General features: G+C 30.6%; 1 protein-coding gene across 2 annotated transcripts in view; it reads left to right on the plus strand.

Annotated features, from left to right (window-relative positions):
* Window positions 1-2,171: 2,171 nt before the first annotated feature.
* dpr18 (defective proboscis extension response 18) overlaps window positions 2,172-17,006 on the plus strand; it is a 31,996-nt gene continuing 17,161 nt past the window's right edge. For both annotated transcript variants that reach the window (XM_085208192.1, XM_085208193.1), the window contains exon 1: window positions 2,172-2,324. The gene's annotated coding sequence lies outside the window, so the exon portion shown is untranslated. The remainder of the gene's footprint in view (window positions 2,325-17,006) is intronic.

Genomic DNA, 17,006 nt, shown 5'->3' on the forward strand with positions numbered 1-17,006 from the left:
TAAGAAAGTATCTAATTATCCAACTTCCTCGTCACGTAGCTTCGTAGTCCGACTCCACCAATTATCGAAAATATGTCTTTCGCCAGCTAACTTCTTGATTACTTTGAATTTGTTATATTACTTATTTATTTTACTCTTTATTGATAATATGTTATCATTTTTTTGTGAGAAAGTGATACTTTAAATATACTCCTTGCTCTATAGTTAAAACTAGAATTTATAGTATAGAAGCCGGACAGTAAATACAAGCGTTAAAGCAGTCATCTTAAAGCTACGCAAGTCCCAGGACATTGCTACGAGCTCCTTTTCTTGCAGTGCCATTGTCACTCCTACGAAGAATCTATATTAATCTTAGATTTTTAATTTTTCTTTTCCACCACTTTTTTTGTTTTATTTATATAAACTAATAAGTAAGCCCCTTGTTTCGTAAATAATATTTGCTATACGGTAATAAAACTAACGTTTTAACTTTAAAGTTATTTTGCATGAAATTTTAAGCTATACTAACCTACTAGTACACTAGGATCCTTTTGATATTGTTTTGTAGTTTTTTTTTTTCATTTTTAATCGAAATATTGATTGTACATTGTCACACCTGCAAATTTTAATCGTTTAAATAAAAATGCCTTCCGCATAACCTATGGTCTGCTGCCGCCGAGAATCCATTCTTAGTCAACTACTGAAGTTGACAGGAAAAATATAAAAGTTTTAACTGGTCATACAAATTAATGGTATCGACGCTTCCTAAAATTACCAACTGGTTCAAAATATCAAAAAAAATTAGTTTACTTAAATAGTTAACTACATACTACTACTGTGCTATTACAATATCCCTATTATTATGAACACTTGTTAAAAAATAAATAAAATTATAGGTTCATTTACATCTAGTAATTTCTAGAGGCCAGAGGTGGCGCGGGGACTTTAGCGAGTAAACATGAAAGGTTGTAGGTTCGATGCCCACTCGAGGAAATGAAGTTTTTTAAATTTTAATTTTTCCGCTCTGTGTCAAGGCAAATCACGGCGTTGAGTTACGACTCAACATACGATGCCTCCAGAATTCGGCGGGAAATTGGGATCGGAAGTGGAATGGACCTTAATGGTGTCTCAACACTAGGTTCCCAGGCTACCTCTGCTTACCCTTCTATTTGCGAAATACAGCGTAACACTAAAAATAATAATAATAATCTCTACTCGGTACCTAAGACATTTATTTTTAATTTATTAAAAAAATCCACGTTCTACAAAATGTTATAACATTCTGTTAGTTAAAATTAATTAATAGCGTCTTAAACCTTCGTGGACTCACCTTGTACTTTACATTTATTTTCAGTGCTACCGATGCACGTTCTTATTCGGCTTCGCTAATTAAAAATGTGTTTAATTTAGCTTAAAATTTTGCGGTCTAAAGGAATTTTCATTTCCTTAACATTTTTGAATATCTCCGATGTGAAATATAAGCCTATGTAATATCATATTTAGACGGTACGAATTTAAGTAATGTGTATATTAAACAGCAGTCAAGTGCGAGTCGGACTCGCCCACTGAGGGTTTCGTACCTATTTCAGGATTGGACATTTTTTTTGTATGAAATGAACTACGAATATACGCTTATAATGATTTTTTCTATGATCTTTTTGGATTTTTTTCTTTATTTGTGTTGAAAGTTCGCACTTTATGCCAAATCTCCTAACATTCTTAAATTTTATCAACCTAAATATTCGACATTAATTTCAGCATGAAACCTCCACGCGATATCAAGATAAAAGTCTTAACAAACGGACGGACGGACATACAGCAAAATGAACCTATAAGGATTCCGTTTTTTCCTTTCGAAGTACGGACCCCTAAAAAGTACGATACGAAATTTTCCATATTTAAGTTTCCAAAAACAAAATCAACATTTACATTTAAATATCGCTCATATATATTTTTCAACTCATATATTCATCATCATCATCAACTGTTCTCCGTACATAGCTACATACGTCACTCGAATTGAGACACTAAGCCAAGCCACTAACGTTGCCAATGATCTCAACCCTCGCTATATGAAAACTAATATATTACTTAAACCAAAATATAAATATTACTTTAAAAGAAAATAAACATAATAATATAATAAAAAAAAACCAGTATAATATACAGTAAAAACCGTAGACTTACGCATTTGACGTATACGTCAATCGGGTGCCGGTGCGCTCAGTTAGTACCACGCAGCCTCTTGCCGGGGTGACTCGATCCTGGCGTTCCACGTCCACAGATATTATATCTACGGAGTGCAGTGAGTGCGAGTGTTTTTTAATAGTGTTGTGCTCAAAAATGTGAGTATATATTATTTTTAAAACGATTTGAGTTAGTTGGGAATTAGTTAAATTTTATATTGAATTTAATTGTTTTATATATGTATTTTATATGTTAATAAACGTTTTTAATAAAGACAAAAATCAAGTAAATCGATTAATTATTTTTTAAGCTATACTCCATGTATAATAAACATATAAGACAAAAGTTAGTTATACATAAATATAAAAGAAAATCTATGACTTTATCAACTGATTTTGAATATTATTTTATTAAAAAAAAAGTTTGTGAGTTCTAAAACATTTGCAAATAACATGAGAAATATTCTAACGTTATTTTTTGCTGTGTGATGTAAGCTGCCAATTAGTTGGCAGTTTCACTGAAAGCTCGGACCTAAATTTGTTTGTACCAAATTTTATAATTTCGTACTAAAGTTTTAACAAGTTTTTAATTAAATTTTTAATTAAAAACCTGTTAAATATATTAGAACGATCAGCGATGTCTTAAATTATGATTTTTAAAAATATTTATCTTATAGATGTCAAGAATTATTTTTAAATTTAAATTCCAAATTCCTTTTAATTTCCTTTCCAAGAATTATTTTTAAATTTCAAATTCCACACCTAATTGTTTTAATAATATAAAGATTAACATTATGATTCAGTTATTCAAAATTATTAAACGACAGGAAAATTCTTCTAAACAGAGGAATGCAAATTTTTTCCTCATAAATCTGCTCCATTAATAATTTAATATCATTGGTATTTTACTTGATTATTTATAGGAAAATTTGTGATTAAATTAAGTAAAATTGAGTTCGATATTTAAACAGAATTTCTTGATTAAATTTATATCTTTATCTTTACTTAAACAACAAACGTGCAGTTTTAAACGCGACAGGTTGTGTGTTCGATTCCCACTCGAGAAATTTTCATTTCCTCGCTCTGGTAAAGAGGAAAAGCACAGCGTTAAGCTCTGGGACTAATGGGAAATGGAAGTATCTTAAGGGCAACGGAGTTTCTAAACATTAGGTTCCCATGTTCCCCCTCATCTCTCATGTGATAGAACATTAAGGTAAACACATCAACACAATATATATTGATATATTGATATATTGTGTTATTAAAACGATATAAGTGAAAGTAGAAGTTGGCGATAGAGAACTAAAACTAGTTCAACCAGCATTTCCCTTATATGATACATCAATCAATTACCAAAACTACTAAAGTACGAGCACAGATGCCGTTACAGAAACTACTTAATGTTATAATAATAGTTGATCTCACTTGGGTCTTTATTAAGGTGCTACATTTTAGTAATTTCCATGATCTATGGGTTTGTTAAAATAGTAAATAATATAAAATCAAACTGAAATGATTTTTAGTGTCAATTTACTTTTCCATTATAATATTTTCAGGTGAAAATGTAAAAAGCACACTTAATTACACTGCCTTTCTTACTATATTCATTTTTTGCTCGCACGTGATAGGATATTCAGAGGGAACCCGGGAACGTGGTGTTCATACACTCCGTTCGCATTAAGACACTTCTGTTCACTATTTTCCACTGAAATCTGGAAGAATTGCGTGTTGAGTGGCGGAAATCAACGCCGCGCTGGCCTCATTACACAGCTAGGAAATTAAATATTTAAATTCCTCGACTGGTAAACGAACCCACAACTTTTCCTGCTTGTGCCCCTATGCTACGACTGGCCTTAACAAAATATACTATATTTATATATATTTTTTATATATTTGTATGTAATTTATCGCATAATAAATATATAGTTAAAATTGATACATATTAAATATCTTATGCTTTTAATATTTATATTTTGCAGCCTCTCAATCATTATTATAGCCAACTTATATAGTATTTTAAATGTCACTGATAATAAAATAGCAAAAACGGTTGAGCTATTAAAAATAACCAATAAAAACTATAATACCGTAGTTCAAGCTAAATAAAATTATTTTATAATGTCCAGCCTTTCTGCAATAAATTTTAAAATAGGATATTATTTACATTATAAAGTAGATTAACTATATATTTATTTATAGCGAAGTATATCTATTTATTTAGAACCTGCGATGCAAATATATAAGAAATTTGTGAGTATCTATATTAATATTATAAAGCTGAAGGATTTGTATGATCGAAGTCACTTACCTCAGAAACATTTCAATGGTTGAAATTGAAAAAATATTTTTCTATTTCCTGGACCATTTACCAAGACCTCTAGAGTTTTAAATAAAAACTAGTTTAAATTTAATCAAAAATATGTTTTTATTTTCATTAAAAGATAAAATATACAACAATATACTAGTATTATAATAAAATTTTTAACTTTTAACAGGTTACTAATCGATTGAAATTCCTTAAAAACCGAAACTAGAAATTACTTCAATTTTCACTCTCTTTTCGTCATACACGTCATTTTACATTTTTCAATTCACCTTTTGCAAATATTTGGACTTTTGAATAAAATTTTATCGTATAAAATACCAAATTTTCTCTATAATTTCCTATGAGTCATAAATGTGCGACTATATATGGGACGATTGAGGGTTTGATTCTCATTGGAGGAATGAAATATTTAATATTTTAATTTCGCTCTGGTATTGACTTAATAAGGTAAAGCACAGCTTTGAGTTCTACTTGAGGATTCGGCGGAAAGTGGGGAAATGAAATATCTCAATGGAAAAGAGAGGAGAAGAAGTCTGAGTGAAGAAGGCTCCCAGGTTCCCTCTACCTTCCCATGACTTGTACGGATTATAGCTAAAAAAATCATATAAAACTTGTCATTGAGATAAGTTTTAAGCTTGACCCAATTGAACTAACTATACTATATAGCCACTTAAAGTATTTAACAGTGGAAGCCAAATTTTACTTTGTTTGTAAATTGCTTTGGAGATTATATAAAAAGCTACTTGTCTATTTTTTGCGACGTAATGAAGGAAACATTGTGGTTAGTGCCCTAGTTTCAATGAATATAAAAATGTTCTACCATTTTAGAATACTTATTTAGATTTTAATTAAAGAAGTCATAATAGCTAATGAATAATAATATAAACAGAGCTTGAAATTTTAAAACAATATTTTTCACTCATTTTATTTTGTTTCTATGTTTATTTTTCTCTATAAAACTAAATTTATTCGTAAAAGTATTCTAAGCCCACTAAACCAAAAGTTATTTTAACATTTTAAAAATTTTTACCGTCACTGACATTTTCTGTTCCGAATGGTAGGTATTACGTGAAAACTTTGCTACCTATATTAAATTTATTCTATTATAAAATTGTAGATTCAAAATATTTTTATTCAGCAAATATTTTATTTCAATCTCGCAAATATGTTACGTTAGAAATAAATAACTTTTTGACATTTCTTAGATATTTCAGTAAAGAAAGATATTCTTGATAATTAGATTCGAATATTTAAAGAATCAGTTATCAAAGGACTTGTCCTCACTGACTGAGGTAAGACGCGCGCACAGCTGTAACTGCTGATGGTAAAAACGTAAAATTTGGACAGATGTTTACTTTCGTAATCTGGATTTTGAAAAATTTTAACCCTAAAGGGGTGAAATAGGGGTTGAAAGTTTGTATGGAAAAAAAATTAAATCGGTACCGATTTTTATAAAATTTGAAATTCAGACTCTTAAAAGTATTTAATTGAACACGTATTTCATCGTTTTCTAGAATTCTCCCCCTAAGTGTGCAAATAAGGGGTTGAAAGTTTGTATACATTTTTTTTAAATCGGCACCAATTTTTATAAAATTTTAAATTTAGACTTTTAAAAGTATTTAGATGAACACATATTTCATGGTTTTCTATAATTTTTCCCCTAAGGGTGCAAATAAGGGGTTGAAAGTTTGTATGGAAAAATCTTTAAATCGCCACCGATTATTATAAAATTTGAAATTTAGACTCTTAAAAATATTTAATTGAACATGTGTTTCATGATTTTCTAGAATTCACCCCCTAAGAGGGCAAATAAGGGGTTGAAAATTTGTATGGAAAAACCTTTAAATCGCCACCGATTTTTATAAAATTTTAAATTTAGACTCTTAAAAATATTTCATTGAACACATGTTTCGTGGTTTATTAGAATTCACCCCTAAATAAACAAGCGAAGCTGCGCGCGTCCGCTAGTATAAATATATTGAGGCCAAAGTGGCACAGTGGAGAGCGTTTGATTATAAAGGTGGTTGTGGGATCGATTTTCACCGGGGGAATCATTAGAAAATATTGTTCTTGTAAAAAAAACACGTAAATCTAGAAAAGTAGGTAGAGAAATATTTTCACGCCAGGTTCTATCTGCCCACGTGAAGATAGAAACTGAAAATAATGATACTATAGATAGTACTATAGATAGTATTTACTATAGATAGATATATAGGAAGTGGCAGAAAGTGGGGAACGTAGTGTATTACCACTTACGTGTCTTACCCTCTGCCAACCCTGCAGTGTGCGGGATACAGCGTGTTTCGAATATCACGCAAAATCAAACACTCTTTAAAAATAATGAACGTTGTTGCAACCAGCCCGGCTCTCTCGGAAATATAAAACATGGCAAACAATGGCTGTAAAGAAAAAATATTATTTACGAACACATGGCTCGCTGTGTTTTATTTAGAATACGTATGAATAAAATATGTACATACATACAAATAATATGTACTTGCAAAAGTGACATAAAAATAAATATGATTCTAAATATGACAAAGTTTTTGTATGCTTTTTCAATTATGCGGTGCGGGATGAACATTACAGTATAGCCTACAGTATACCTGGGAACCTAGAGTCAAGACAGTATGTAAACAATTCCGTTCTCCAGTTTTCGCCGAATTCTGGAGATATCGTGTGTTGAGTAGTGGAACTCAAAGTTCAAAATCTCGTTACCATTGTGAAGAAATGAGTGGGAATAGAACCCACACCCTATCGCGTTTAAGGTCATACACTTGAGCCCCTGCGCCATTATCTGTGTATTATTAGTTTAATATAGTATAGTAGTTTAATATATTATATAGTATAATATATTATAGTATAGTAGTTTAATATATTAAAGTACTTACTAGATATTTTCTACTTTACTTATCAAAAACAAAACACTCGACAAATTTTGTGTTATTAGATACCTAAGCCGTATATTTAATTAATAGTTATTTAATGAATAGTTATTGACATAACATGCCAAAAACAAATAGAATTCCTTCTAGTGTCTATTAAACTTTATCAATATCCGAAACTATAAGTGGATGATAAATTCAGCTTTACGCTATATCCCGTACATGGCAGAGTAGGCAGGGAGAACCTAGTGTTAAGACACTCCGTTCCCCATTTTCCACCGAATTCCGGAGGCATTTCCTGATGAGGAGCAGAACTCATCGTCGCTATTTGCTTCGACACCAGATTGAAGAAATTAAAATATTAATTTAAATAAATATTTTTCACTTCCTCTAGTGGGAATCGAACTCACAAACAGTCGCGCAGAAATAAGTGAATAATTAAGCAATAATACTTAGCTGTAATGAATGACTTCAGCTCTAGCCATGTGGCAGTCTATTTAATGGTTTTAGATTTATATTATGAAGATGAATATCAAGTGATTTTGAACTTTCCAATTATTATCGATAAAGTTAACGACATTTATATTGCACAAGTTAAGAGAAATTAATGTTGTTTGTCTAGATGGCCTCTTGATGTAAAGTTTGTTAATTAAGTCCAACTTTGCACTACAAAAAGATGTCCAGTAATAGTTTAGTATTAAAAAAGGGCACAAATTCAATAGGAATATGGTTCTAGGAAATGATTATATCCTACTAATATTATATTATATGTAAAAGTTTGTGAAGACGGATGTTTCACGCAATAACGACTGAATTTACAACAATATTTGTAGGAATATTAGCACATATTTAAAAAAATAGTAACAATCTGAAGCGGATATTTACCCAAGTCGACTTAGTTAATTAGAAATTTATATTTTGAAATTTTTCTCTTTTCCTTTTAATATTTATTACACCTTATTAAGGTTTTCAGTATTTAATCTAAATACAGATACTCTACAGATAGTTTTAAAATTATGCTTTTGTATATTAAAATAAATTACTTACACAATTTATACATTGTATTGTAAGCCCTTTGTAACACGCGTGTCAATTCAAATAAATAAATAAAATAAATTTTAATCGTGTCAAACACAGTGATCCCATTCGGTTGATTGCCACACAAAATACGAGATAGGCTTTCAAAAATGTAACTAAATATTCGGAAAACGCATTACAATAGCCTTACTTTATACTAAAATACATCAGCTTCACGCTGTATCCCGCAAATAGCAGGATTGGCAGATGGAACCTAATGTTAAAACACTCTGAGCCTCATTTTCCAGCAGGCAAGGCAAGGCATTCTGTGTTGAGTGACGGGACTCAAGGAAGTGAATATATAAATTGGAATAAATATTTTATTACCTTGAATTGGAATCGAACCCACCATTCTCGTTTCTACACACCCTTGGACCTCTGCACTACGACTGTTCTCTGGACTACTTTATACTAGCGCTCGTATATAGTGTCATGAAAAACAGAAACAGGCCGGCTGTAATCTACTTGCTTATATCGAAATGGAATAAATGACATTTGGCAAGGCTTAGTAAGCAGTTTGTGGATATTATATGAGAGTTTTAGGGACGCCTGGATAATATAACCAGGATTGATTTATGTTATTATAATAAATTAGTATGAGTATTTATTATTGGATTATTATTGTAGTTGTATTGTATATGAATATACTTATCTATTAGTCGAAATACAATTGATATGTCTGTCTGTGATTTCAATATATTCGTGTTTTTTAAAGATATGATATTAAACACAAATAAAGATTTTTTAAAGTTTTGTCTGTCTGTCTGACTGCCTTTTGAGCTGTCTGTATATCTGGAGTAGCAGAAATGATTTTTATAATATTTACATGTAAAATTAAGGTGTTTATAGATCAATATCAATTCAAACATTAAAGACAACAACAGAAAAGACAACATTATATAGGTAATTTTCAAAATTTTAACAATGAATTTAAGTACAATGAATAGGAAAATAATGTTCACATGGCATTTACAGAAAATAAAGTCTGGAAAACGTTATTTCCTAATAGTATTATAAACTCGTCGCATCTAATAGCCGTTGCAGTATACTACTCGTATATTTAAAACAATTACATTTTGTTAACATTTTAAACTGCATTCCTACATTTTCTGTTATTAGTCTGCGCAATCATTTTTGGAAGGCCTTTCTTCCTTCTCACATTACGTGTACTTGTTACAATTATATTGTACTGTTCTTATTTTTATAGCTTCACGTCGTTCATATAGCAGGGTAGGCAAGGGGAACCTATCTGTTAAGACTAACCTTGTTACTTTCCTAATGCGAACGGCAGGAGTGGAACTCCCTGCCTGCTGAACTATTCCCCGACAAGTATAACCTGGCCCTCCTTAAAGAACGAGTGAATAGACATTACCTAGGCAAGCATGCTTCACCTTCGTCCGCATCGTCACTTACCACCAGGTGAGAGAGCGGACAAATGCTTGCCTATCAACGATAAAAAAAAAACTATGTTCAAGAAATTGCGTATTAAATGGCATCGCTGCGTTTTGCCATGTTGTTAGAGCGAGAAAATGAGCATTTCCCCTATTGGGAATCGAACACACACCCGTCACGCGAAAGCATCGCCTTTATGTATCGTACTCGTATATATATATTGTACTTAAATAAATTTTGCGATCAGAAGACCGAAACTTTCACCCTTATCGAAGCATTTTACGTTAAGTGGCACAATACGACGCAGCACTTTGTCTACACTCAAAGTTCTTAACGATGTTTCAATTACATCTACATATATCTAAATGTTCAGTATAAACATAAATTATATCAGTTTCACGCTTTATCCCGCACACAGCAGGATAGGCCAAGGAAACATAGTGCTAATACACTCCGTTGCCCATTTTCCGGTGAATTTTTCATTGCCTGTTGAGTAGTGGAATTCAACGCCGGGCTTTTGCCTTGGTACCAGAGCGAAAAATTTAAAATAATAATTCATTAACCCGAGTGGGGATCGTATATATCTGTAATTTACTATGTAGTAGGCGTGTTTCCATTAAGATATAAGCAAAAATTTATGTTTTTTGGGTGTAGTAGCTAACGCCAACTATGCGTTCCCACTGCGTCATTACGTCGCCAAACTTATGACGCATAAATAACAGATTAACGATTCCAAGAGCAAAAGTAAAGAGCTCTTGTGGTTATGGAACCAGTTGAGGCGTGAGCTTTAAGCGCGTTTCGTTTATAAATGATTCCAGTTTCAACTCCCTCAAAATGTTGATTGATGATTGTTTATTAAGTTTTTTAGGGGTTAAAACCACCCCGTTAATGGTGTTTCAGTTTAACCTTTTGAGAAATTTAACAATCATTTCGTTAATTTACACAAGAAACAGTAGTAAATAGCTTTTGTTTATATTTAAATAGGCGAATTGTCGTACTTTTGTCGTAATTTACATTCAGACTGGAATTTTGGTTAAAAAGTAAATAGTTATAAGTTAACTGTGTAGGGTTTAATTATATGGTTCAGCAATTAAATATATTATACCTACAAGAAATCGTAATTTAAATAAGAAAATAACTCAATTATTTTATAAGACACTTCGTTCCTCATTGTCTGCCTATCCTGCTATGTGCGGGGTAATGAGTGAAAGTGTATTTTATAAAATACACATGAGATTCAATAAAAAACAACATCGTTACAAAATTACTAAACTAACTAATATTTTTAAGTGTTTCATTTTTTCATAAATTTCATGTTCGTATATGGTAAAAGAGAATTATATTTACTTTAAAAAGAGCTTGTATTAGAATAAGACCAAAGATTGTGCATTTCTAACTGTTATGAGCATGGACTAAAACTTTAAAAATATATCTTTAATAGTAAAAAAAATAATAAGATATTTTGATTTATACAATCATCCTAACGATATCCCATTAGACATATTTAAGCTCCAGCCAAAAAGCTCTTCTATTCAATGCTCCAAAAAATTTATAGTAAAAACGTTAACCTAAATATTTTTATTTATGTCAAACGATCCTTGCAGCTTACATTTTATTCTTTTTATGTGGCATAGTAACGGCGAATATATCGACTTTGTGCGCTAAAAGAGATTTTAAAAAACATCGGAACGCAAGCAATAAACGCGACAAAGAACGATAGGGTAGTGGACAAAGAAGCTGAATTTCAGGTCACTGTTTTCATTATACGCCTAAAACAAAGGAATATTCGGTAAAAATCTAAGACGAATAGACGGATTTCAATTTCGCGCAAATAAATCAACAAATGATCGAATGTAAATACAAATAAGGTAATTTCCTTTTTACTGAAAAAATGTCCTAAAGTATGAAAGGCTTTTTATCTCCACTTCTGTTTTGTAGAATTTTATTTTTTATCTGGAGTAGGTGTATTTTCGAATAAGGTTGATATTTTATTTAATTTTAAGAATCTGTTAACTAAAATATTACTTTCGAAACTATAATATACATGATTTTTTTAATAAAATTGTAATTTATGAACGCAATGTCTGTCTTATATGACCCAATATAGTAAAAATTATTGCCTAAGATTATGTTACGAACATTCATTTTCTTTATAATAGATTTGCAATAGGCGAGCAGCAAAAAATCATTAAATACGTACAATTAAAATATAAATTTAACAATAATTGAAAACAATATAAAACTCTAATAATCATATAAATTTAAACGTCGGGAAAATCGGTATCATTAAAACTTTAGTGAAATATATGTCCAAAGGGAATAAAGGCTAGAAATATTTCAATTGTAATTGACTGGCTGTTATTGTTGAAACTTAAATGTTTTGTGAACAATATGGAAAAACTCGGCGAGTGTTAAAACGGCGAGTGAAATTCGCCAATTTGGGAACAATGGTCGAGCAATTTTTAATGTTTTAGCTTTTATAAATAAAACCCAAATGGCTGTATTGTGGGATTTTTTTGCATTGCTTCCTATGAAACAAAATTATATCATTTAGCTTACATATTTTCGTATTTGTATGTTCTTTTCATTTTTTAGGGTAGACAGGAAGTAATTCCATTTAAACACGTTGTTGTCCTTTTTTAACTGCCTTTGTAATATGGCAGTATTTATCGTTGCCATTTGTCTTTTTTTAGCTTCACCAGACAGAGGGAACCTAGCGTTAAAGCATTACGTTCCGTTTTCCTCCAAATTCTGAAGTTATTGCATGTTGATTGGCGGAATTCAACGCCGCTCTTTGTTTCGACTCCGTGGCGAAGAAATTAAAAAAAAATCTCAAGTGGGAATTAAAACCCATATCCTGTCGTGTTAACAGTCATACTCTTTTGCCTCTGCGCTACGACTGCGTCAACACATTAAAATAAATTTAATTTCTCTTTACCCTGACTGGAATTTAAATATAACAGCGTATAGTTACATATTTGAACTGCGCCATAATGGCGTCAACACCATGGTACTTACATGTAAATATAATTGAATTTGAAGCGACGTACCTTCCATTATCAACTTTGAGAGCTCTTCGTTTGTCGACACTTAAATATTCGAACGAGACGTTGTTATCTTGAAAAACACATACATCGTGAATTTAAGGACTCTCAGAATTTTCTTAATGGTAGCGCCGAGAGATTAGCTTTGTAAAAGCAAATTTAAATTTCCTTGTTTAATAACATTTTATTATTACTTTTAATATAAATTAGAAATGCAAAATTGGTAGAAGTTTTAAAATTTGCAATTGTGACAATTTTGAGATTAACCGTTCTACTCGTATATATATTTGCGATGCTCAACATCGCCATAAAACCGATAAATAATAAATGTACCTATTAAAATATTGGTAGTACATAGGTTGGTACTTATGTAAATAAATATTTTCAAAGGCTAAAAGTATCAAATATAAAATATAATTTATTCTAAGCAAATAATTGTAATCAAATTTAAATAAGCTACTTTTAGAAACCCAATCAACTTATTTAATTTATTTGTCAAAGAAAATCTTTTAAATATTCATCATAACGGTCTTTTCAGCATAAATACCTCTAAGTGGACTGGAGCCATTTAAAATGGGTAAATTTGTGTAAAATTGTATAATTTGACTATGTTTGATATTGTCCCTTATTACCATAAAAATATATTTAGCATTTATATTGTACAATTACACAAAAAAACAGGTTTTTAAAGGAAAAAACTTTTTACATAATATTTATATAAGAAAAAAAAATGAAAATTAGGCTCTATTCTTCTTAGGCTTCTAAAAATAATAACTTCAGTGACACAATTTCTTTTATTTTAAACATAGAATTTTTCCTTCTGAAAGGTTATATTTAAAATTACTTTCTTTTAGTCAGAGTCTCAACTTAAGCCCCAATTAACACTTTTCACGAACTTATTTTCGACTCTCTTGTATTATTTCGCTATATTTCAACGGGAAAACTTTCCAGAATACATTTTAAAAGCAAAAATAGCCTTAAAGGGAAAACAAAAACTTATTCACTATATTTATACCGTAAGTTAAATAAGGGTTCTAAGAGTACTCCATGAAATATACCATCATTGTTTTATTATCCTTCTCTACTAAGCCATAACAATCTTTTGGTGAAACAACCAAAGTTATATTCAACTATTATAGCTAGGCTCTGGTTAGAGCATTAAATAATATTATTTTGGCAAATGGTTGGACTGTTAAGATAATAAAGGAGTAAAGGGAACTCAAGGTATACCTCAAGTAATCGTTAGGCATGTTGTTGCCAGAATGTAAAAGCGTATATTATTTTTTCTAGTCTGTTTATATATATATTTTTTAATTTTGTTATTTTTAAATTATTTTATATAAGCAAAAACTTAATTGGTAAACTGTCACTTTAATTTTAGATAATTATAATTTTAACTAAGTGTTTTGGTAAAAATTTTCTAAACCAATTTTAAAACACCACAAAAATAAGCTTTTAAGTCGACGCAATCAAAACATACGAGGTATTTGTGTATCGTTTTCGCGGCATATTTTTTTAAATTCCCCGTGTATTATAATCCTATAGGATACTTTCCGTACACTTACAAATATCAAATTTGGCACGAACTGAGTATTATAAATTAAATCAATACAAGTAAAAGAAAAATCCAAAAAGTGGAAATTTAACTTTTAATATATATTTTTTTCACTCTGGTGTCGAGGCAAAACGTGGGTTTGAGTTCTGCCACTCAAAACGCAATACCTTCAGAATTCGGCGGAAAAAGTAAGTGTTTAATACTTGGTTCCCTCTGCCTAAACTACGAGTATTAATTGAGATACAAAAATATATATAGTTATTAACCGAGAAATAATTACCGAGAAGCAAAAATATATATAGTTATTTTTTAAAGGTTTGCATTTTTATCTTTATATAAGACACGCCTCCTACCTAGTATCGTAAAAACAATAAATCCGTAAATACTAATAATCGTTGCTTTTGCTATTATAGAATCCATTCGAACTGAGCCACAGTTTATTAGCTTTTAAAGTGACAATAGCGATAGCTTTAATAGGAAAATTTAATAATATATGCATTAGTAGCTCTCTTAGGCACGTACACCTCGTGTAATTTAGTATTCAAGCAGGGTTACAGGCACGTTTCGTATATTATAAATACTTGTTTATATGATATTCAAAATTACTTTAATTATAATAATCTTTATGATAAGATTTAATACTTTTTAAATATTTAATATTATACAGTAAGACTAAGTTGATGACATTTCGAGCATGACTACACAGACAAAAATATATTTATACTACATAAATTAATTCGTTAACCTTTTATTTATTTGTTAAGCTTTACGATGAATCCCACATGTAGAGGGGTAGGCAGAGGGAACCTAGTGTTAAGACACTCCGTTCTCATTGAGATATTTCCGTTCCCCACTTGCCGGCCAATTTTATGTGTTGAGAAACAAAACGTTGCGCTTTGCTTTATTACCAGAACAAGGAAATGAAAATATTAAATATTTTATTTTCCCGAGTGGGAATTAAACCCACAACCATCGCACGCTTGTGCAACTGTGCCACGACGGCTTTACTTATTTAACTTATTTTACTTATTTAATAAGTACTATTACAACAAGATGGTTACTATTATGTAATATGATATTTTATTGCCCATTATATGTACATTTATCTTAAAAATATTTAAAACTGAAAACATATTTTGTGAAAATATAAGAATTTTTAAGCAACCTAAAGTTGAGATATTTTTTAGCCAGTTTTTTTCTAATTATATTTAAGATATTTACAAAAAAGAACTGCCATCTGATCTTAGATACAGAGCGAGTCTACCTAACGTGATATTTAGACCAGCTAACGAAATATGGAAGACTTTTTACGTGCCCTCGAAAGGACTGAGGAGTGAGGAGTGAAAGGTCGTCTGCATACCCATCCCATCTCATCAAGTTCTGATTGAAGTGGGCTTAACCCAACTAATCTTTTAGAGTAATGGAAGTATCATTGGGCTATCTAAATATAAGAATAGTACTTTTTAAAATATTTTATGGCAAGAAAAGAAAAGTTTTAGAAGGCAAAATTAATAAATTTATTATATATCTAAAAACCTGAAGCTTACTGGATGTGTAACATAGATTTTTATAGAATAAATATTTATGGAAGAACGATGACATTTTTTTTTTAATATAAAAATATAAAATCTATAGTATATTTTTAGATGGTATCCAATTTTTGTCTAAAAAATCTCATATTTTTTGCCAAAAAACGGTGAAAACAGTGCACTCACCATTGCCAATATAACCTGTTCAGATTGAAATCAAAGGCGGAATTCAAAATGAGTTGCTATGAATTTGTTTCGTTTACTTAGACGAACTTTCTATAATAAAATAAGACGGGGCTCGGAGCTGAAAGAGACCTTTTGCATATTCGAAGCAACGTAGATGAAGTTATAAGATATTTACTTTATCTTCAAACTAAAATACGCTTAAATCAAGCGAACGAAGGATAATAAACTTGAGGATCCTAAATTAAATATAACATCACTGTGGAAAGTCATTGGTGTTGTGGCACAAAGATGTGACTGTAATGCGACGGTTGTGAATTCGATCCCCACTCGAGGAAGTGAAATGTTTATTAAAATATTATATTTCTATTTCTTCGCTCTAGAGTTAAAAAGCCGTTGAATTCCGTCACTCGAAAGTGGGGGTCGGAGTGCCTTAACCCTAGGTTCCCTCTGCCTACCTTTTTTTACTTTCAATGTGTTATTGTGTAGTTATTATAAACAATATTTAAAAATTTGGGATGCGAGCGATGAAATGAAACCAAAATAGGAATCAAAAAAATATTTCTCATAAACTTTATTATATTTTTCTTTTTTTGTTTCGCGCTTTATGAGACATATAGAATAGAATAAAATGCCTTAACGCCAGATTCAAGGAAGTAATATCAAGACACTGTATTCTCTGCTTTTCACTCAACTGCAAGACACGGTGTATGAATTAATTGATAACTTAAATCGACGCCGCACTTACCAGAGCGAGAAAATAAATATAAATTAAATATAATTATTTTTCGAATGTGGTCAATCCTACACCCATTTGTATAATACATTATACATTTACACGCTGCCTCAC

The sequence above is a fragment of the Heliconius melpomene genome, chromosome 4 (assembly GCF_056956725.1).
Source record: "Heliconius melpomene rosina isolate 202511_hmr_F chromosome 4, ASM5695672v1, whole genome shotgun sequence".
Taxonomy (NCBI): Eukaryota; Metazoa; Arthropoda; class Insecta; order Lepidoptera; family Nymphalidae; genus Heliconius; species Heliconius melpomene.